A 24,719-nucleotide genomic window follows, 5' to 3' on the forward strand; every position below is an offset into this window, starting at 1 on the left:
AAGACGGAAAAGAAAAAACAAAATGCAGCAACTCGGCAATTAACTAGAGAAAATACAAGCAGTTCTTAAAATGAATGGATACTGCAGTATCCGAAAGAGGATCCTAGGTGCCTCAAATTGTTTGGAGAAAGCACACCTCTAACCACCCTGTGATGAATAAAGTGGAGAGGAAAAATCTGTTGCATAATCTCATTCGCCTTTGGGCTTTGCTCTGGCGTCCCCTTGAAGCCAGCGGAGTGAGTTAAGGTGCAGGGTTTTAAAAACTTTATGAAGTTCTTATTTACTCAGAGCCCTGGCTGCCACTTCTGCTTTAAAAGATTACAAGTAAATACTCTTCTCTCACAAGTGAACCCAACCTATCAAACCTGTTTAGAAAATGACCAGGTATGTTTCTTTCTTTTCGTGTGTGTGTGTGTGTGTGTGTGTGTGTGTGTGTGTGTGTGTGTGTGAGAGAGAGAGAGAGAGAGAGAGAGAGAGAGAGAGAGAGAGAGAGAGAATTTCCGTCCGTGATAGACCTTATGACTATTGCTTGGGGAGCTTATGCTGTCAGAAAAATACCTCGTTAAGCCACTCATTTTATGGGGCTGATTGAGGGTATACATAGGTGACAACTGGTTCCTCAAAGGAGTTACACTGATTCCATCTACATCCAGAAAACTGACTTTTAAAGTTAAGGTAATTTTTTAAAAGAAGAAAAGCATTCTTTCAATAGTTAGTTGGTTTTTAATCATTTACTTTTCCTTGAGAGTAATGTGTATGGGTGGGCACAACCTTAGGAGGCTATGAAATCAACTGAGACTTGTGCAGTTCTGTATTTGGTGAAGACAGCAAACTGCAGAAGTAAATTGAAAAACTCAGAATTTATGGCTTTCTTAGGTATTCAAGCGCACATGTCACTGGGCACCTTGAATGTTTTGTTTTTCTTTAAAATGAAGTGGAAGGTTTTGAATTTGAGGACTGTGTGGAACGTTGGTGTTAAAAAAAAGTCGTGTTTTTTGGTTAAAATTTAATATCATGAGGAAAAATATGGACTAAATAGCACCAGCCCGCATGTTAATTTTAGGTAAGACTAATTTGCACTTATCAAAGTTCCACTTGGGAGAAAAATTAAGAGTGAGTTTATCCTTAATTCTGCTGGTACTATGGCAAATAGCAAGAAAACGGGTCAGTTCAAGCACTAGAAACCTACCATCAGATGTAAAATAACTATAAAAGTCATGTAAAATTGAGGACAAGCAGTTTCTTTGGCCAAAAGCTAAAAGGCAGTAACTGAGAAAGGAGCAAAATAGAAGATCCTGTTTATCTTGTTCTTTCTCTCTTTCTTACACATTTTAAACTTATTTGTGGAAGTGAGGTTGAGATAGGGTTTAAGAGAAAGTCTGAGAAGGGTATAGAGTTTAGATCCATAAGGAGAGCCAGGATTTAGAGTGTGTGTGCGTGTGTGTGTGTGTGTGTGTGTGTGTGTGTGTGTTTTCATGCTGTTTTCTATAAATACCTGCATTGGGAATGTAACTCCAGAGTTTTGGCCTATGGAATTTTATTTTGATGAAGCTGACTTACATGACTGATCAATATAAAGTTTTCTGTTTTTCAACCAACCATAATATTCTACTTACTATGATTCACCAGAATTACCTGTGTAATTATCCTAGAAACCCAACTTTTCCTAGAGTATCTTTTAAGAAAGCAGAGTTTTCTATCCTGTGTTACTTGGTCTAAAAACTTCCTGGATTTTTAAACATTTTTTAAATGCTTTGCATTCTCAAGCAAAAGGTGCTTTAAATTGAAGAAGTCAATACAGGGTAAACTGATTTGTATCAGAATCCCAAGAAAAGGGAGGAAATTAATCAGGGGAAACAGAAACCAGATTTCATGACAGATTTCAATGGATAGAAAAAAACTAGCTAAGAAGTCTTCATAGGGAAAGTCACAGTTGGTGCTTGATTGACTTAAAAAAAAAAGGACTGCATTATAATTTAAAACTGAGACAGATACTCAGCATCATAAATGAAAATGCTGCTAATGTTGGTTTAAAGAAAAACACAATTAAGAGAAAAAGTCTTGCCCCAAACCACGTATATTTCAAAACCAAATGTAAAATTTTTTCCTGTTTTTTTTTTTTTTGTGTTGAGGGTCAGTTGTTATTTTTGTACATTTCACTAGTCCAAATGACCCAGTTTTGGTGGTGTGAAGAGATGAGGCTCATAAAGGTTGGACTTGAAGCAGACTTAGGTTTTAGAAGGAGGCCTTTCTCATAGAAAGGGAATTTGAAATGGAATGAAAGAAAAGACTGGAGGAAATGGATGGCTCAGAGAGAAGGATCTAGGGCACAGCACTATTGTATAGGTATGTAGAAATAATAATAAAAACTTGCCAGATCACTAAGAAGGAAATGGGGTGCATCTTGTCCTGAAAGGACAGAGCACACAGGGGAAACAAGAGGAGGGTAATGAAACTTCACCTCCTTCTTGATTGGGGTTTGATACCTCATTATAAGCGTTCACCTAACAGTCACCACTTTTTTTAATTAGATAAAAAATTTAATCTTGGAGGAGGGGGATGGACAAAGTAAATTGGGAACTTAACTTACAGGTGAATGTAAAACTTGAAATTGCCAAAGATAAAATTTAAATAGAGGAGAAACCACTGTGATTTCAGTTAAATTATTGAAAAAGGAGGGAGATTATAAAATGTTAAATTGAGTAACTGAATTGATTTCTGGCTTAGATAAAACCAATCAAGCAAAAGCATTTAAGAATGGTCTGCCGCTTACATGTACTGAGGTGGAGACCCGAAGGGAAGATATGTACCCTGCCCTTAAGAAAGGGAGAAGTTTTATAAGAATTTCAAGGGAAGTATGTTCATATGCAAAGATAAATAATTATCTGCCGCTGGGAATACCAAAATCATGGTATAAAGGAGAAAGATTAGAGGGTTCGGGGAGGTAATCTTGAGTTAATAGAATTTGATCCTTGCCTTCAAGAACAGTTAGTATGTGCTTGGAGGAAGGGAAGTGAAGGGGGAGACCGTTCAGCAAATTGATTTGAAGGCTCTCCTATGTTCTACTGTTCCAGGAACAGGACAAACAAGTGGAAAATAAGAAAGATGAGGGTTTTGGCTTGATAGAACTGACATTCCAGCAGGAGAAGACAGAAGGATATTAACATGTTAACACTCAAAGGAAAACCTGATATCAGATAGTGATGTCTTGTGAAGATAATTGTGATGGAGTGAAGGAAATTATAGAGGGCTAGTCACAGCCCAACTTGTTCTGGAATGACCCATGTTGCTGTGCTGACCTGATGAATATGTTCGTGAGATAACATTTTGATATTTATTAGCAGTCCAAATTAATTTGGATTGAAGTCCATACCAGTTTTCAAAACATCTTTAACCAGTTTTTAAAAACAAACTTGCATGGTATTTTTTTATATTGAAGCACACAAGCTTGGAGTTTCTAACTTGTTAACAATTTATCCACAGTTCTTTCCTTCTTTACTAAGAATCTCTGGTTTTTGTAGTGAGGTGGCTATCGCTGTTGACGGTTTGCTTAGGGTTGTGATGTGTATTTTGGGTGGTATGCTGAGGTTAGAATTTCCATGAAGGACAGATCACTACAGTGCTATAAACTGGAGATAAATTCCAAGGACGTTTGTGTTATGGTACCTTTAAGGGAGCATGGAAAACAAAAGATGCACAGACAGTATAAGTAAGCTATTTGGCTTAATTGCAGAATACATCAAATAGTCAAATAGGATAAAGGCTGAAACCTCTCCTGGCCTTGTCCACATTGTACCGGAGGAGTTGAGTGGTAAATTTGGACAGTGATATGCTTCTGTGTGCTTAATTATGTCTCCTTAAAGGTCTGTAGGGGAGTAGTAGTGTCACTGGAAATGCCATCTTAAATTTAGGATTGTTACTAATTTTCTGCAAATAGTACAACCCTGCAGCAAAGTGCCTGTTCGGAAATGCAGAAGTCTGGGTTCTCACTGTAGCTACTGCCAGGTTTTGCTGCAGTTGAGAATATATCCTTTGTCAGGTCCACTAGAAATCTCTTCGTGATTATTTCTTGCTTTTGGACACATTTACCAAGTACTTCCCAAAATTCTTTTAAGAAATATGTCCCCTCCTATGGGGATGGTGCACGGGTGAATTGGTGGGGGGAATTCTATGAGGACTACACCTGAGAAGAGAAAGCAAACATTGTACAAAAATGAACAAATCATGTGAAATATAAATAAATAAATAGTATTAAAAAAGTAAAAAAAGAAATGTGTCCCCTCTACTCTTTCTGCACTTTTAAACAAAAACAAATTTTATAAGTGAAGTTGCGGCAAAGGATTACAAAAAGAATTTATATTCCATGTATATGTCTGTAGAACCAGGCCTTGCTGTAAGCACCTAATCAGTTTTCAGCCTCAGTGCATTTGATGCATGGGGCAATTCTGTGGAAAAGAAAACAATTTGCAGAATCACATCTCAGAGGAGATAAGAAATGCTTTAGTGTTCCCTTCTGAACTAAATAATCTGTTTAGGAGAAAATTGTAGCTGTAAATGCTGAAGGTCTATGGTGTGTCATTCAGGTTAATGTAATTTTGACTTTTCAAAAATATTTGGGAAGGACAGTGGAACTCATTTGTTTCATGTCCAGGTGAGGGGTGGGACGAACTGTTTATGGGTGAGGAATGTGCATCGTAAATTTTAATGATATATGATAAGGTAATTAATATTAATATCTCCATTCTTCCCCTTAAAATTTATGGGGAAAGACTCATGTAGAGAAGTCTATGGTACTTCTTATTTGCAATGTATAGATACATGTTCAACTCCTATCTCAGGATAGTGCCTGCTAGAGTCTGCTTTTGAGAAGTGTTTGTTGAATAAAATTGAATTATTTCTCACAGCTGTTATATTTTAAGTGGTTCCTTTCTGTCTCTAGCTTAGAGCACTGGTTTTTGAGTTCTGTGTTGAAACCCCAGGGCACCTGACCTGTTTGAACTGCCTGCTTACACTAGAACCCGGCTCCCCCACCGGGTCCCTGGCCTCCCTGCCCCTGAGGAACCTGACCTCATCCCTTTCAAAATGACAGGTGGTTTTCTCCTCCCACCACCTTCTTTCCCTGAGCAGCTGAACTGTGCTCCTTTCTGATCAGGACTCAGTATACCCAAGTGTCACTAGTCTGCTCTCTTTAACAGTGGGTTTCTGTTATTTTGTTGTTGTTTGGTTGCAGAGACGCATGTTCCTCAGGAAGATAATTCTTGACTTTGCAAACTGTACTGGGTATATGAAGCCTGGTATTATTTCCTCTACCTTCCTAGCTGGAGTGAGCAACCTTGTGTTCACTTGAAAACAAATTGGTGAGAATGATGATACAAACCAACTAAAAACTAACGAGGGTTTTTTTGTTGGGTTTGTTTGTTTTGAGACAATCTGGGATTTAAAATGTGGAGTATGTACTAGGTGATTTTTAAGAATTATAACCATAAAACTTTTCTCTGTATCAATAGCATTGTGATTATGTTAAATGAATGCTCATCTGTGAAAGATATATATGCAAGTATTTCTAGACAAGGTGATGTGATGCCTGCCGAATCTTTGTTTTAGAAATACTTAAGAGTAGACACAGACATGCAGAAGTGGAAACTAAATCAAACAACATTGGCAAATGTTTAATCGTTTGTTAAAGCTGAATAATGGGATTGTGGGGTTTATTATTATTCCCTTTAGTATGTTATTATTCCCTTTAGTATATTATATACTTTAGTATGTGGAAATATCCATAATAAATTAGTTAACTTACATTGTCAATCGTAACTGTAGGGGAAGAATATTAATACAGTACATAATATTAATACAGTAATATAATATGTGATTGGACATTTGATCTAGTTGGTTAATCAAAAATCTCCACCTTTGCATTTTCTCTAAGTTCTCCTTTTAGTCATAAATTTTTAAGAATAGGGAGAATTTTGTAGAACCATGGTCACTAGAAGTGTATAAAACTCTTAACTTTGAGCCCTTATAGTAGTAATCTACCTGTAGTTTATAAATTGTTTTGCTATACTTTGTCTTTTATTCTCAGAACAAGACATGGGTCATCCATTTTACAGATGTGGAAAATAAGACCACAGAGGGACTAAGTAATTTACCCAAATCCCAAGGCAAGTAGGAAGTGATCCTGCATTGGAGCCCAGATCTTTGGACTCATTTTCAGGTGCTCATTCTCTTATAGCCTTATACTTGTAAATGTTCATTTTTTGTGGTAATATAAACCTGCTGTCTCAGGTCACCTTTGCACTTTCAAAATTATAGATGTTTTGTTTTTATGTACTGTGTCTGTCAAAATTTAACATATTAGACATTAAAACTGAAATGTTTAACATATTTATTCACTTAAAAATAACACTCATTAAAGATGAACATAAATATATAAATAACATACTTTTCAGAAAAAGGTATTCCAAAAAAAGAAATAGAGAAGCATGACATTGTTTTATGTTTTCCACTCTCTTTAATGTGTTGTTTAATGGAAGACAGCTGACTCTTCATAACTACTTCGATCTTCAATCTGTTGATAGGTTGTTTTGTTTGATATGTGAGGAAATCCAACTCTCCACAGAAACATAGTTGAAGAAGAATAGAGGATTAAATGTCTTTCTGTATAATTGTGAATTTTCTTTGTTAACATGAAAATTCAACAAGTGGTAGATTCTTAAAAGATAGTTACAGTGTTGAGTCTGAAACCAGGTCAATGATTTCTGGTATTCTGGAACTTTCTAAACTCTGTTGGTCCACCTTGCAATATGGATCTTTGACCTGTGTGTGATTTTGTAACATCATACATTGCTCATTTGAAAAATAATGGTTGACTGAGTTATGCAGATCTTTCCAGTGTTGACACATTTGATTACACAATAGTTAACAAGTCTCATCCATTAATATGATTGTTAATCTTACCAAAGAAGTCTTTAAGAACTGGGAAGCAGTCAAGAGTTTGGTGTCAGTTCAGGTTTTCTAAAATTGTGATTTTTTTTTCTCAAAAGTGCAGATTTTATTATGGGCAACAAATATTGACAGTCTCCGCAAACCAACCCCCCCCCCATCCCCCAGAAAGATCAGGCTCACTTTATTCATTTTAGAGAAAATATTTGCCAAGTACCAACACCTGAATAACTCATTGTCTGCTGATCCTTTTTTTAAGTAAAAAACAGTTTTCTGTGAAAAAAGTGTATAGAGTTGAGCTCACAACTGAAACAACTGTCTGAAGGCTTGTCCTCAAGATAGTTACTGTGTTAAGTATGCAGCATAAGTGCTTTGTGGACTTCCATTTCATCACACAGATTATTCAGAAGTCCAAATGCTCCAGAATTGATATAATAAAATGAATAATTTTTGTTGTATCAAGGACATTTTTAAGTGATACTGAATTAAAAAAAACAATGACTAGAGAGTGAAGAATATAATATTGCCAGTACAGTATTGTACCCCTGCCTTGTCAGTGCTAAAACATCAGCGATTTTGCCCTCATTCCTTTTGTACCATCAGAGCAGATACCACCATGGTGGTTTCAGGATACATCATGAGACTCAAGCAAGTTAATTTTGTACTTTGAGTAATTCAGCAGCGCTTGTGTCTGTTGCCAAACACTCACATACAAGAAGACCTTCTTCGATGATTAGTTGGTGTGGCTACTGGAATAATAAAAATAAGACAGAAGGTCCACCGTATCTGTGGATCTGTCTGCTTCTAAAGCCAAAGTGCAGTCCTTACGGTGAGATGGGAACTTGTAGTTCAGGTTTGCAGCAGAATCTTTATTTTTTTTTTAATTTTTATTTTTTTTAATTTTCTAGAGGCATGTCTTATTTATTTATCTATTTGTTTGTTTGTTTGTTTGGTTTATACATGCACTGGGTACAGTCAGAAGCCGGGAGGGTGAGAGAATTCACCAGAGCCAGAGCAGGTAGCAGAACAGGCAGAAGGACCGAAGTACACTGCTGAGGGGAGCAGCGGGCGGCAGGAGAGGTCTGCGTGCCATGTGGGACCCTCCTCCGGCGGCCGGGGAGCAGCCGGGGATCGAACCGGCGCCGCAGAGGCCGCGGGCAGCTTCGCAACCCAGCACTCAACCGCTGCGCCACCTGGGAGGCCCTGCAGCAGAATCTTTAATTTGATGAGATACTGCAACATGGGGAAGTGACATTGCTGTGATTTCTTTTATGCACGTTTGAACCAACAGGTACTCGGCAGTGTCAGCTACACACAGTTGCATCTGTATCTTAGCTATTGGTGCTCTGCTTCATCCAGTGCGATCTGAAAACTTATCCTGGATGGTCCTTCACCAGCTTTATTGTTTCGAATTTGACAACAGTCTTTTGCTTTTAAAGAGCTCAAGTCCACATTTAAAACACTCAGTTTCTTTTTCTTTAAACTCAGTGAATCATTGGAAGAAATTCATTGGAATTGATAAGGAAGTTATGGAGACTAGAGCAGATACAACCAAAGATTGCTAATACTAGCAACACAGAAGTGCTGAGCACACATTGAATTAATTTAAGGTTAACATTGTACCTTCAACTTGCTATCTTAGAAAATTCTAAAATCCACAAGAAAACACAAGCATTAGCTGTTTCATTAGCTGTCATAGTGCTGTGTTATCACACACCATGTCCCTTCTGGATTTGCTGCTGTACACTGGCAAGAGCATGAGAGCAAAGAAGGCAGGTAACTTCTTTGTCTTTCTGTGTTGCTCTCATCATTTAGGAAATTCCAAGGGTTTTAGGAATTTTGCCTGAAATGGGGACAAAGACCAAATATATCTCTCATTTTATAAATGCCAATGTCAGTGTCATACTTGAGAACACATGCCATGCCAGTTGTTTTTTCCTTCCAACTTGGGCTATGATCTTTCCATGTGTGTGTGAGAGGAGCTGAGGGACGATGGAAGACAAGGCAGAGTGGGGGAGTACACGTTAGAGACCATAGGAACAACTGTGGGCAGAACTGAGCTGTGGAGCTGGGCCTGGGCAAGGTTGAAAGACCCAGCCTGATTCTAAGTTACTTATCACCTCCTAATGTCTTGCTTCGCAATGACGTTTACTTTAATAGGGTCCTATAATTAAGGCATTCTAACCATAGCTAATTAAGTTGGTCTCTGTTAACTTTGCAGAGAAATAAAATCCTGTTACTTTTCAGTTGTGTGTAGTATTAGCAGAATATATGTCTTATTGGGAATGAGGTTGGGCACGAGAACCATAATGTCTTTAAAATTCAGAACTGCTTTTAGCTGTGGTTTACAGAAAGCCACTACCAGAGGCTTAACCCACCAGATATTTATTATTATGTAGCTTAGAGAAGATCAGAGGTGGATGCTCACTGGGTTGGTCCAGCTGCTCTGCAGAGGCCTCAAGGGCCCAGGTTCTTGCCAGTCTTATGCTCTGCCATCTTTTTGCGTGTTCACTTTTTGCGACAAGGTCACAAAATGGCTGCCTCCACTTTAGGCATTACATTCTTTTTCAAGGCAAGGAGGAGGAAGGGGCTAGAGCTTACATGCCCCTTCCTCCTGTGCATGCCTAAAGAGGACAAATTGTTGCCTAGAAGCATCCATCCAGTTCTCTCCAGAGTCTCATTTGTGTGAACCATCTCATGAGCCCACTCACAGGACAGACTGGGACTGCACATGCGGCTAAGGGGGTGGTGTCGCCATGATTGTTATGGCGTATGGCCTGTGTCACGTCCTGGACTTAGGCCCACGGCTGGCTGGGGTGACCTGGGGTCCTGTTAGCAAATAGAGAGCAAGAGATGTATGTGAGGTCGCCAGTTAACTGCCTGTCACAAAGGTGCAGGAAGCAAGGTAGAAAGAGTTGTAAGTAACTTGCTAAAATGATCTTTAGTTCAGAGATTGTTTTAAGTGTTCACTTAAAAACAAGGCCATTCTCTTATTTTACAAAAAAATTATGCAGGCCTGTGTCCTAATTAGTTGTAGCTCTAATTTAGAGACAGTTAAATTTCTGTTTTTGCAACTGTGAAATGTGAGTATTACATAGGTAATCTCTGAGGGAACTTACAGTTCCAAAATTTTGTCTCCTGTCATTTGAGCATTTCATATTTTAGTGTTTTTTTTTTAATTAGGATATTGTTATTAAGATTAGAGAGAGGATATGAAAATGTATGATTCTTTTGAAGTCATCTTGATAGCTGGATAGTTTATCTAATAAAGATCTTGATATTATAGAACGTTAAAGCTAAAATTAGGCCTTAAAAAGGAATTGGCAAAACTAAACCAAGGCAAATCTTAGATATATGACTGTGTAAGGGAAGCTATGGGAGGGACAGGCGTGAGGAGTATATGGGGGATGAACTCCAGTCATCTCTATGGTGGGCGATTATGAGTGGTTTGGTGGATGTAGTGTGCTAATTCACATCTAAAGAAATGTGAAACTATTCCCATAAATCATGCACAGTGTTGTAAACCAAGATTGCCTCAATTAAAAAAAAAAGTTAACAAAATCAATCAATAAGTAAAAGATGGAGAAAAAAGTAAAAGTAGATTTTGAATTTGTGACAGTAATTGCTTCTGCATTCCACAGAGAATGGAAAAGTAATTGTATTTTTCATTTAATAGGGGAACATATTCCTTCATGTGTATAGTCTGTAATTAAAATATCCTCATTGCAGTATTTTGAGAAAATCCCCTGTTGCTAAAAACTTGGTAGAACATCCGTCTTTGCTTGTTGGGCATTTGTTCTTGTTTGTTGATCATGGTCATGTTATATATTTGCCTTAGATAAAATTAAAGGACTTCTAAAGGAAAGTGATTCACTTAGGCATTTAGCAACTAAATTTACTTTGGTGAGACAGAAACTTTGATTTCTTAAGTGGTATTCTCTTATTTTAAGGAGTGTGATAACTGATTCCTCATGTAGAAATCTATCAAGATTCTATGAATTTAGTTATACAGTGAGTTGAAAGTCAAATTATAAAGCAATTACAGTGCTTATAAAAGAGATTGTTAAAATGTTTGCCTGCAGAAGTGTTAATCTGTCCAACAACAATCTTATATAAGGACCTGCTGAATTTCATTTGTGGTCTATCAGTATTAGGTGATCCTGGAAATTAACATTAACTGTGGTATTTAAGGGGTCTATGAATGAATGAATCTGCAATTCAAAGTGTATTTTTAAGAATGAGAGGTATGTATGCATATTTCACAGCTACTTTAAACAGCTTAAGGGCAGTGTCTTAATATCATTACCACAGAATATCCAAGTATCAGTTAGAAACTTTTCCTTCTACTGAAACCCTTTTAAGTATGTAATTAAAGCAATTGTTTTCATTTTTCATTATGTGAATGACTAAGGGCCTGGTTAATGTAAATATTCACTAAGCTTGATTTTATAGCTCCTTGGTTTTATAACCAACAATAAAAGTCATGTACAGTGGAAAACCCCTTCTTCTTTTGTCTACAGTCTCAACTGAAAGGCAAACTCAAGCAAATTTTCTGGCAAATGAATGACTTCTAGGTCAGGATCTTAGATGCTGCCGGTGGCTATCTCATTATAGAACATAATTAATGTGATGTTAGTTGAAAGAGATACAGGGTTTGGGGGCGGGGGGGATTTCCAAGTACCGAGCATGGTATCCACTTGCCAGGAAAAAGTATTCTTTTTCAAGTTTTTAATAAAAAGTTGTTGTGAAATCAGTGGAGATTTTTATTATAGAAATGACCTTAATTCATTCATTAAGATAAGCACTTAGGCTTTTGAGTCTGGTAGGCTTTTTTCCCCTGGACAAAAGATCCATTCTTTTAGCCAATGACGTCATTGTCATCAACAGGAACAAGTTTTACAGAGTGACTTCTAACAGTGAGGTACCAGAAAAGATGCAAAGGAGAGCTGTGGCCTGTGGTCAGGAAGGAGTTCATACTCGATCCCATCACCTCTTGATCACCACTCTTCATGGTTTAAACAAATTACAGGAAAGACTCCTTTTTCATTGTCCCTGGAGTTCTTGGACTTCAAGCCCAGCACACTAGCCCTCATTTTTCATAGGTGGAAGAATAAAGTTACCAATCACAGCAGAGATCAATCCTCTGAGGGCTTAATCCCCTGAAGCCCCCTGCCCTGTTGCTCGGAGCACTGTGTGTAGCTGGCTGCTTCTGTAGGATGGTTTGGGAAAAGGGAGACCGTGTCCTGAGCAGTTCTTGGCACATTTTGGGAGGGATACAGCAAGAAGAAGCAAGAGATCTATTGCCATTTTCTTTCTGTGGTTTTTCTTGTTGTTTTGATAAAAACACATAACATTTATCATTTTGGCCATTTCTAAGTGTATTCACATTGTTGTGAAACAGATCTCTTGACTTTTTAAAAAAAATTTCTTTGATTTTTCTGTACTTTATTTTTATGTATTTATTTATACAAGAACTGGGGTACAGGTCAGAGGTGCGGGAGGGTGAGAGAATTCACCAGAGACAGGGCTGGGAGCAGAACAGGCAGACAGACTGAAGACACTGCTGAGGGGAGCAGCGGGTGAGGCAGGAGAGGTCTGCCTCACCGTGTGGGTTTCTCCCTGGCCGGCCGGGAATTGAACCCGCACTGCAGAGGCTGCAGACAGCTTCACAGCACAGCACTCAACCTGCTGCGCCACTGGGGAGGCCCTCTCGAACTTTTTCATCTTGCAAATCTGAAACCCTATACCCATCAAGCAACAAACTCCCTCTCTCCTGTCCCCAGCCCCTGGTAACTACCATTCTACATTCTGTTCCTATGAGTTTTGACTGCTTTCAGTACCTTATATAAATGGAATCATACAATATCTGTCTTTTTGTGACTGCTTTATTTCATTCAGCATAATATCCACAAGATTCATCCATGTTGTAAGATGCTGTACAATTGCCTTCCTTTTTAAAACTGAAAAAATACTGTTTGCATTGCATGTGTAGTCACTTTTAAAAAATTTATTCATTGATAGATATTTGGGTTGGTTTTGGCTCGTGTGAATAATGCCGCTGTGAACATGGCTGTGCAGATATCTCTTTTAGACCCTGCTTTCATTTCTATTGTGTACATACCCAAGAAATGGAATTGCTGGAACACATGGTAGTTCTAGTTTCAGTATTTTGAGGAATAGCCATGCTGTTTTCCATAGTGGTTGCACCATTTTGCAATCTTACAAACAGTGCACGATTCCATTTTCTCCACATCCTTGTCAACACTTGTCCTCTATTTTATTTTTATACTAGTCATCCTTAATAAAGGGTATGAGGATCCCTTATCACTGTGGTTTTGATTTGCATGTCTCTGATAATCAGTGATGTTGAGCATCTTTTCATACTTCATATACTTTTAGCCATTCATATGTCATCTTTGGAGAAATGCCCACGTCTTTTGCCCATTGTTTAATCAGATTATTTGATTGCTTTGTTGTTGAGTTGCAAGATGCCATCTTCATTTTAAAATATAGATCAGCACCTTAGGAGTACTTGCAGAACAGGTGCGGCACAGTACAGGAATACAGAAATGAAATGAATGGACTAATGTCATTGAAGAGCAGCAGTCCCTCCTCTCTTTAGCTATTGCCAGTCCCACTTGCTTCTTTTTAGGGCTTTGTACTCTGAAGGGGAGGCCTCAGAGTCAGTCTCCTCTTACATCTCGGTTATAAAACCAGGGGGGTGGACTAGACAGTAACTGAAGTGTCTTCACAGTTCTAAAATTCTGAGTTTTGAGAGGACTGCCTTTTACCAGTTGATGGCTAGCACCTAAAATTTCCTTGGAGCCTTAGTAATCTCTGATCCTTAGACTGGGGAATCTTTGTGGTCAACTAATGACCGGTAGGAGATGCTGCACCAAAGCACTATTGGATCTTTGCTTTTTTCACTTTTAAACTCAATTTGCTAGTTATGGTATAGCATCACCTTCGCTACCTGGGCCCACAAGTTAGTTATTTAACTGCCTCCTACCCAAGTCCTGAAGCGCCTGTATTGTAGAGTGACAGAGCTTGGACTTTGCCCTGGAGATACACGGCAGTGCTGTTTTTCTTTAAACCTACTCACAGTCCTAGGAAATAGAAGCCAAAGTTCATTGGACAGAGCATTTGTTTTACATGCAGAGAGCAAACAGAACAACCAGTTGAAAGTCAGTGACTTTTTAAAAAATTCTGGAAGGATAGCTACATTTTTATGTTAAATGCCAGCTTTATAGAACTGTTTCCCAGTTGATTGATTATTCCTAGTCCTTGACTCTTTGTGGATAGTGGTATCATGGGAGTAATTAAAAGTAACAAATAATGTGATTGCCCTGGTTGAGGTTGAAGGGTCCTGTGGATTCTGCTTGAAATGTTTAGAATTATTTTTGGAACAAAAGCACTTGGTATTTAAATTTTTTTTTTTTGCATCTTATAGATACTGTCTGACGGATAGCCTGTCTTTAAAGAGCTCATCTTAATTACGTGGATTTATGTGTTGTTGCCATATGGTGCTAGGACTTTGATTGCTCTCATGCTGCCAGTACTCTCTGAAGTAATAACGTAAACAAGGAAAATCCAGTAAACTAAATAGGAGTGGAAGAGGTAGCTGCATGGTGACCCAGAATTACAAGTTGTTGGTAGTTTGTGCAATAAAATCCAGTGTCTAGTTCAGCGTTGTATTTTAACTTGGCTACCTGTGTACGTATATTGCTTTCTGGCATGTTACCAGGTCTAGATGGAACATGACCAATACTGTCTTTTGCCAAAATGCTAAAGACAGCTGGGTGTGTGAACAGAGAGTTAATGCAAGTGAATGAGGCAACTTCAGAGAGCAACGTTGTGGGAAGGTGCTAAAATGTTCAGCGCCATCATGATCTTTGTTAACCTAGGTTGTATGGTCAACTCAAGAAACTAAAATGCATTTGGTAGTGTTAAGACGATGTTACTGCAAAAGGTCATGTAGTCCCTTGGAGGCTCTTCAATGCTGACTCTCTAATTCTAGCCTGTTCATTTAATTGTGGAAAAAATACAACCACCAGGACACAGGTAAAGTTAAAAGATAAAATAATGGGCCATAATTAGTAGGCCATTATTGCCATCGTTATCAAGAGGATATTAAGATGTCCCCTCCAAATAATTATACTTCATAGAATTATGGTATAAGTATATAAAATTATCAGTTTTTTGTTATTTATCCATTTATTTATGTTCTATGAAAAATAACTTATTTCTATACTAAAATTTCATTTCTGGTTTTTACAAGTACATAATGTTACTTTATTACATTAATATCCTCTGGAATGAAAGTTCTTTATTTTTTTAAAAAATTTATTTATTTATGCATACAAGAACTGGGGTTCAGGCCAGAGGTGTGGATGGTGAGAGGATTCACCAGAGACAGAGTGGGAAACAAAACAGGCAGACTGACAAAATACACTGCTGAAGGGAGCAGCGGGCGAGTTAGGAGAGGTCTGCCGCACCATGTGGGTTGCTCCCTGGCCGGCGGGGGGATCAAACTCGTGCTGCAGTGGCTGCGTATTGCTTCATAGGTTGTGTGTTAACCCCTTGTGCCACCAGGGAGGCCCCTGGTATGAAAGTTGTTTATCCTTTTAGTTGGTTCAAAGTTCATGTATTAGACATTTGACTGGACATGGGATTGTAGGGCTGTGGCTTGGTCACCATTTCTCTCATCTGTTTTGAAAAATTTGCTGGGAAATACCACTGAAGCTATCACACAATTTTGTCTAGATGTAGCTTTTAGAATATTATTAGACTTTATTTAGTCCTGTAACTTTCTTACCTGTTATTAGGGTAACTTAAGATCTCATCATGATTTGTGTAATCTAATTTTCTAATTAAATAGGGAATATCTGTATAAAAACATTTTGATGGTATTCAGAAATCAAATATTCACAGTAACTAAAAAAGTAAAAAATCTTATGATAGATTCAATAGATTCAGACAAAGCATTTGTTAAAATTTATTATCTGTACATGATAAAAAGCTCTTAGCAAGCAAAAGTAGGAACATCCTAAATATGAAAAATGGTATTTGTAAAAATCACCTAGCAGAAACATACATAATAAGGCAATACTGAAAGCTTTTCCACTAAAATTGAGACCATATATGGACTGGACAATATATGGAACCTACAGTACTGTTGCCTAATTATTGGATGAGGGTTCTAACCAGTGCAGTGAGCCTGTAAAGTCAATAAAAGGTAATGGGTTGGACAGGAAGAAAATATTTGACATGGTTCTGTGGCCAAAACACCTACCAAAGACACTATTATAATTGAGAAGTGAATTCAGAGGTGAGGACTTTCTGCCTAAGTTTGGAAACAAGGCAAGTTCTGTCCACGGCTTTTCAACATTGTACTGGATGTTCTGCCAATGCAATAAGTTAAGAAAGAGAAATGAAAGTCATATAGATCATAATAGAAGAAATAGAATATTCTCTGTTTCACAGAGGACATGCTATTTCTAGCACCTACCTAGAACATGTCTACCTAGAACATCTGGAGAGATTTTTTGAAAGTTCCAAAACTGGAGTGAGTTTAGCAAGGTTGCACACTATAAGATTAATTATGTTTTTGTACTTGCAACAAGCAATTAGAATTCAAAAAATTTAAAAACTATCACAATCCCCCAAAGAACAAAATACTTAGGAGTCAGTCTAACAAGAATATATGAGTAGTTTTTATGCTGAAAACTACAAAACACTTATGAAAGATAGCCAAGAACTTACTTACATAAATGGAGACTATATCATACTCAGGGATTGAGGACTTAACATTGTTACCACGTCAGCTGTTCTCAAATTCATCTAGGGATTAGACATAGACCCAATCAAAATCCTCTTAGAACTTTTTGTAGATATTGACAAGCTCATTCTAAAATGTATATGGGGGCCTCCTGGGTGGCGCAGAGGGTTGAGCACAGTACTGTGGAGCTCCGCGGCGCCGGTTTGATTCCCGCACGCCAGGGAGATTCCCACATGGCGCGACAGACCTCTCCTGTCTCACCCGCTGCTCCCCTCAGCAGTGTTTGGGTCCTTCTGCCTATTCTGCTCCCTGCTCTGTCTTTGGTGGATTCTCTCACCCTCCTACCTCTGGCCTGTGCCCCAGTGCTTGTATAAATAAATAAATCTTAAAAAAAAAATGTATATGGAAAGGCAGTGGGACTAGAATAACCAAAACAATTCTGAAAAAGAACTAAATTTGAGAACTAACAAATTTCAAAATTTACTGTGTGGATTAATAGATAGAATAAAGAGCCCAAACCCATTTTTCCTCCTCTATATATGTACATGTTCTACTTACCCTCAACCAAATCACCTCTGCCAGTGCCCTGATCTGCCTCCTTCCCTCATCCACTTCTCTCTCTCCTGTTTCCTCTGGTATCGATTAAATTGTTTTTAGTTTCTTGACACATTAATTTACTGTTTTTTATAGCAGTCATACCATTTTATAGTCTCCCACAGTATACAGATTTTTCATTTTCTCCACATTCTTGTCAACACTTACTATTTTCTATTTTATGATAGTAGCCATCTTTGTGACTGCTAATATCAATATATATATTTTTAGGTCAGGGGTTTTAAAAATATTTTTAGAACAGTTTTAGGTGGCAGCAACTTTGAGAGGAAGATATGGAGATTTTCCATGTGTTTCCTGCCCCCATGTATGCAGAGCCATGATCAACATCCCTCACCAAAATGTACATGTGTTACACCTTATGAATCTACATTCACAATATCATCATCTAAAGCCCATAGTTTATATTAGGGTTCACCTTGGTGTTGTACATTGTGTGCTTTTGGACTAAGAGTTAATGACATGGATCTACCATAATAGCATCATAAAAAGTCGTTTTACTGCCATGAAAATAGTCTGCTTTTCCTGTGCTCCCTTCATTCATCTCTTGGCAACCACAATCTTTTTACTGTCCCCGTAGTTTTACCTTTTCAGGATGTCACGTTGTTGGAATCATATAGTGTGTAGCCTTTTCCATTGGCTTCTTTAGGCATTTAGGTTTCCTCTTATCTTTTTATGGCTTGACAGCGTATTTCTTCTTAGCACCGACTAATATTCCATTATCTGGATGTGTCACAGTTTCTTTGTTCATTCACCTACTGAAGAACATCTTGTTTTTCAAGATTTGACAATTATCAATAAAGCTGCCGCAAGTGTCATTGTGCAGGTTTGTGGACATGTTTTCAGCTCCGTTGCATAAAAACTAAGAAACTTGACTGATACATCGCATGATAAGAATATGATTAGTTTTCTAAGAAAGTGCCACACTGTCTTCTAAAGTACCTGTAACATTTTGCATTAATGTGAGCTCCTGTTCTTCCACATCCTCATCATATTTGCTGTTGTCAGTGTTCTGGATTTCGGCAGTTCTAGTAAGTGTCTTGTTTTATTTGCATTTCTCTGATGACCTGTGGTGTGGAACATCATTTCATGTGCTTATTTGCTATTGGTATATCTTTGGTGAAGTGTTTGTTAAGGTCTTTGACCCTTTTTTAAGTTGGGTTGTTTTCTTATGAGCTTTGAGAGCTGTCTATATATTTTGGATTAACAGTCCCTTATCAGACATGCCTTTTGCAAATATTTTCTTTATGTCTGTGGCTTCTCTTTTTAGTCTCTCTTAGCAATGTTTTTCACAGAGCAGATGCCATGCTACACCCCTATAAACTATCAATACTTGCATCAACATGGACAAATCTTAAGGCATTTCATTGAGTGAAAGAAGGCTCTCTCAAAACACTGTGCCCTTTTGCAGCGGTTGAGCGCTGGGTTGCGAAGCTGCCTGCAGCCTATGCAGCTCCGGTTCGATCCCCGGCTGTTACCCGGCCACTGGAGGAGGGTCCCACATGGCGCGCAGACCTCTCCTGCCGCCCGCTGCTCCCCTCAGCAGTGTACTTTGGTCCTTCTGCCTGCTCTGCTCCCCGCTCTGGCTCTGGTGAATTCTCTCACCCTCCCGCGCTTCTGACTGTACCCAGTGCTTGCATCAATCAATCAATCAATCAATCAATCTTTAAAAAAAAAAAAACAAAAAACACTGTGCCCTTTATGATTCATTTTAAGTAGAAAGATAAACTCCAGGAATGGAGACTAGATCGGTGGTTGCCAGGTTTTGAAGGTATGGAAAAGGTATGGATTACAGAGGAGTGGTATGAGGGAATTTTGGGGGGTGATGGGACTGTTCTTTATCTATTGTGATGATTACAGTCTACATTGGTCAAAACTGATAGAATTGTTACCGAAAGGCATGAGTTTACTTATATACATTTGAAAGTTAATGCTTCTTAAAAAGTAAGTTCAGTGATATTCCTAGATACCAGGTCAATATACAAAATCTGGATTTCTGTATATAACATTAATAACCACATATGAAAATTTAAGAAAGATGACATAACAGCATTAAAAGTATGAAATACCTAGGACTAAACCTAGTCAAAGATGTTCCAAATCATTACACAAGCTGATTCTAAAATTTGTATGGAAACACAAATGGTGAGAATAGCCAAGGTAATAATGTTGAAGAAATACAAAGTTGCAGGATTTATACTACTGGATATGCTGTGTGGAATAAATAAATAGATCAGTAAATTTGAATAGAATCCAGATAGAGGTCCACAAATAGATATCTGTATATTTCTGTATACATATATGATTAAGATTATTTGGAAAGAAAAATGTTAAAAACTAATTGCCTACCCATATTGAACAAAGCTAATATAGATCCCTCCCTCACATCATCTACAAAAATAATTTCCAGGTCAATTGTGAAAGGATAAAAAAATAAAACCTCAAGAGGTACTCAACACCTAAATCACCAAAGAATGAGGAATAAAACCACAGTGAATTACTACCACACATTAACCAGAATAGATAACATTTAAAAGCAAACACACATGATAACAACAGAAACTTGAAAATTCCAAGTGTCAGCAAGGACAGAGAGCAGCTGGAACTCACACCCAGATGGTGGAATTGTAAACGGGTTGCATCTACCTTGAGAAATGTGTAGTAAAGCTCTGTAAGTACACCATGCTTTTGACCCAGCAGATCTCCTCAGTGTATACTCAACAAAACAGTGTACTTATTTTCACCAAAAAACATAATTCATTTGTGCAAACACAACTCATAATAACCCAAACTGGAAACAACCCAGATTGGCCCATCAGTAGAAGAATGAATAAGTACTACACTGTTGTATAGTCAGTGAAATGTAACAGTTGCTGCTTAGGACAGCATGGGCTCAGATAGAATGTTGAGTAAGAGTTCAGATACAAAGAGCCCCCAAATAGACAAAACTAGCCTGTGGTATAAGAAGTCAGGAGTGGTGTGAAGGTATATCAGGTCGACTTCAGGAGCTTTATATTTCTAAATCAGGAAGATAATTACATGGAAAAAAAAATTGGAGGCTATCCATAATTTGTATTGATAATACATATTAAATTTGAATTTTGGAAGTTTATTGAAAAAGTTTTGATTAGCTATAGGGGTGTTTTAAGATTGTGTTAGTTTCTTTTTTCAGAAGTAAGTTTATATTATCAGTGTTGTAAAGGAGACAACTGCTTCTATCTACAAATACAAAAAACAAGCTCTATAAATAAATATAGAGAACAGGCTTAAATTCTTTCCTAACTAAATCAAGACATTCCTAGGTTTCTTGAGTTTTTTATTGCTTCTGTTGCTAGGGATAGACCTATTTTTCCTATTTCCTCTATTTGTTTTTTCCTTCACAAAAGAATACATTTTTGGAAATCATTCTCTATAAGTTTATGTAGATAGACATCTTTCTTTTTAGACAGCTGTTAATACTTTGTTGATATTATAATGTATTTATATCATTTATAATTGGTTGACATTAAGATTATTTCTGACTTTTTACGAATGTGTCTCAGTGAACATTATTTCACACACATACTTGGGCCAGTATTTATATAGGACAAATTATCAGAAGTAGAAATTTTGGATCTTAGAGAACATATACATATATAATATAATATATGTGTGTGTGTGTGTGTGTGTGTTTGTATACACACACACACACACAGACACAGAGAATAAGAATACCTATATCTTACTGTAAACTCTTTGGAGATAATTTAAAAATAACAGGAAAATTTACTAGATCAATAGCTATTAACAATTTGCCTGTTTCCTTGGCTTTATCCCTGGTTCTCTCTTCACATACATACATCATCTCTTTTCCCATATGAAAGTAAGTTGTACCCCTCATGGCCTTCTGTCCCCAAGTTTTCAGTGGGTCTCCAGAGAATAAGGACATTCCCCTATTGACAGTACTGCTGTCAACCCCAGTAACCCCAACTTTTATTTAATACTTCTCTAGTCCCCCAGTTGTATTCTAGTCCTGTCTGTTGATCCAAGAGTCTTTATATCATTTTCCCTTCTAATACAAGATCCAGTTGAAGATAATACATTTACTTGTCGTGTATCTTTTCAGTCTTTTATTTGCAATACTAACTTGCCTTTGTCTTTTATCTTTTTTTTTTTTTACACAGCTTTATTGGGCTATAATTTGCATGCCATACAGCTTACCCTTTTAAAGGAGCTGAGATCTATTTCACAGCCATAACATTCATCCTTTTAAAGTATACAAATCTATGATTTTTAATATATTCACTGAGTTGTGCAAATATCACCACTGTCTAACTCTAGAATACTTTTATCACCCCCATCCCCAAACTCACTCTGTACATGTTAGCAGTCATTCCTCATTCATCACCACCAACCCCCCAGGTTCATCTATTTTGAAGCAAGTATCAATATTCATTCCTTTTCATAGTTGACTAATACTCCATTTTATAGCTGTACCGCCTTTTGTTTATTCAGTCATCAGTTGATGGACATTATTGTCATTATAAATAATGTTATGAACATTCTAGTCCATATTTTTAGCACTCTTGTATCTAAAATTCTGATTTTTGCTTCATATCTCATTATAGCACTCAGAAGAACTTTCTAGGCCATTGCTTCCTGCAGTTTTTGAGGTGAAACACATGTTGTCAGAGAAATAATTGTTAGGGAGACATGACCTAGGCACTTTTATCACTCTGAAATGGTCTGTAACTAAAAAACTTGAGGATCATGAGTCCTGACAATTAACTTCTGTTTACACCTATTATAAAGTGTTCAGCTCCTGAGGCCTTAGACCTTTTGCCTGCCTTATTCTAGGCCTCCCAGTACAGTGGACTAATCTTAAGACTTCCTGTCTTCCCCTTCCTGCTTACCCTTTGTGGGCGATGCTGTTGCAAAGAAATAACGTCAGTGTGATCTTGTCAGATGTCTGTGGGAGTTGTAAGTCCTGTAACTCCCTTTTTGTGGGAAGGGGTACAGGGTTGTGTTTACCTGAGGTCTGAGGGAAAATGAGCTGTCTTCCCCTTCTACCCTGTCCCTCTGTTCACTCAGATTGGGTGAGAATCAGCAACCCATCAGCTTCTTGAAGATGAAGATGAATCTGTGTTGTATTTCCTGGCAGGAAGCAGCCGGCCTTCAGGGACCAACTGAAGAGAAGCTGCCTCTAGAATTAGTAGATGAGTTTGCTGGCTAATGATATCCTCACTCCCTCCAAACTTCCCATGGCTGGAGGTTATTTATGAATACAAAGAGGTGGTGTGGGTACTCTAAGGAGTTGGGTAGGAATGCATCCAGAGTAAATACGTGTTGGTGACATGCAGCAACTCTTCCTTGACTTCCCATGTCACCACTGGAATTTCTTTCCCTTCCACTTTTCCTACCACACTGAGAGAATGCCTGTGTCCGTGTTTTATTTCTCTTACGATCGGAGTCCTCCAATGTCCAGAGCAAAAAATCCTTGCACAAAATGTGCAAGGACTGTTGTCTAAGTGAATGAGCCCCAAGGTAGGCAGGCCATTATCAAAGGAGACAGCTGAAGAGGCATTTTCTCATCTAATGTTTTTTCCTTTGTGTGTTAATAAGGTATATTATGGATAAAATCTCCCGACTCTTGTTGAATGCCACCTTTTATTTACTTTTTTTTTTTTAATAACTGCTGGCACAACCTTGAGAGGGTAGGGATGTCCTTTATTTAATATAACATAGATTGTTTGGCTGGGTGCCCAAATCTTGGTTTCCATCACCAGCTTATTAAATGAAGTTTTACGGGATTGGATTAGAGAGAGGCATTACAAAAGATTGTATGCCCTTGCCCTGGTAGTTTGCCCTTAGTAAAGGGAAATTCCTGGGTGGAGATATTTATTTAACTGGCGTTCAAACACAGGTGAGCACTGAGCTCTATCTTGTCTCCTCCCAGCCTTTACAAAGGTTTTCTTGACACATGTATGTCTAAAGAACAGTGACGTAAGATGGGAAGCTAGATTGCTTTGACCACAGCTATCCTATGAAGTCATTCTGTGCCCCAGCATATCCGTGTAGTCTTTTGTTGATATCTCAGTGAATTATGCTCCTTAGTTATTATTGGGATTATAGACATTAAGAACGTGATCTCCTACCTGGCAATATACTCAGAACGCTGACTTCCAGCAGATGTAAAACACTACCTCAAGAAATAGGTTAGATGAATCTTGGTATTGTATATGCGTCTCCAAATTTTGCTCACTCTCTAATTTTGCTTTCCAGGCAGCCTGTCCTTTCTGACCTTCCTGGGGAGGAGGTAAAGAATCCACTTCCAACCACTTGTTAGGAAAATATTGACACCCAGATTCCTCTCCCCAGAGATTCTGATTTATTATTCCACAGCACAGCAGGATATTTAAGAGCTCCTCAGGTGATTTTAACCTGCGTCCAAGCTTCAGAACTACTACTTAGGTAAAATACTCCTGCACTAATTAATCCTGTATTGCCTTTTCCCTTTTGAGTGAATGTTACAATTTGTACAATACTATTCTTTCACATACTGTATTCTCACAAAAAGGCAGGAAGGCTTCCTCCTTCCTCACAAATATTCTGTCTTTTGTCTCTGCTTGTTAATTTATCTGTAATTTCACAGCAGCCTGAGTTTTGGTGTTGGCCACCTCTTTATAGCCACACACGTCCAGGGTTAGGAAGGGTGCCTTATTTCTCATCTTTTGGAATCCTTGGCTTCTTGTGCCTTTTAGAAGACTGTTGAAATTTATAAAATGTTTGGAAAATCCTGTAGGGCGTGGAAATCGCTATTCTGTGGAACCTCCAGTCTCTCACCACTAAGGAATTGTGTGATTTTGGGCAAATACTTAACATGTTGGAGAAGGGATAATATTAACCTACCAGAAGGCACACACTAAACTAATAGGATGGCTCGCTTCAACTCTGAGGTGCAAGCCATCTCGGGCTGACCTCCCGTTCTTCATCCTATGTTATTTTCTGTTCACATGCAGCTTTTGCACCTTTATATAAATCCTTCAGGTGAAACAGACTGAGATTCAGTACATCTTGATAACTGACTGAACATTTGAGAGGACCAAAGGCGGGCTTTAGGACAAATTTTTAAACTTGCCCGATCCTTAGGCTCCTGGAACACTTATTAAAAATGCAAATTTTGTTTCCATACTAGACCCTACGAATCAATCTTCAAGGTGGGCCTGGTAGGCCTTTCTATCAAGTTCTTGTTATTAGATAAAAGTGGTAAGTCGCACTATAGGAAATGAAGACATGTCTATTCTACAGATCCATATATTATTTCCTCCTGGAGTTTACAGACTAGCTAAAGTCCACAATCCCAGAATTCAAGAGAAAACACACTATCTGCAAGAGCAAAAAGGGGACA

At 38.0% G+C, this 24,719-nt stretch overlaps 1 protein-coding gene across 1 annotated transcript in view; it reads left to right on the forward strand.

The window, feature by feature from the left end:
- DUSP16 (dual specificity phosphatase 16) overlaps window positions 1-24,719 on the forward strand; it is a 112,811-nt gene that overhangs the window by 31,793 nt on the left and 56,299 nt on the right. The window contains exon 4 of the mRNA XM_054696438.1: window positions 6,083-6,214. The gene's annotated coding sequence lies outside the window, so the exon portion shown is untranslated. The remainder of the gene's footprint in view (window positions 1-6,082; window positions 6,215-24,719) is intronic.

Source organism: Talpa occidentalis, unplaced genomic scaffold, assembly GCF_014898055.3.
Source record: "Talpa occidentalis isolate TD23 unplaced genomic scaffold, MPIMG_talOcc4v2.1 talOcc4.16, whole genome shotgun sequence".
Lineage (NCBI taxonomy): Eukaryota > Metazoa > Chordata > Mammalia > Eulipotyphla > Talpidae > Talpa > Talpa occidentalis.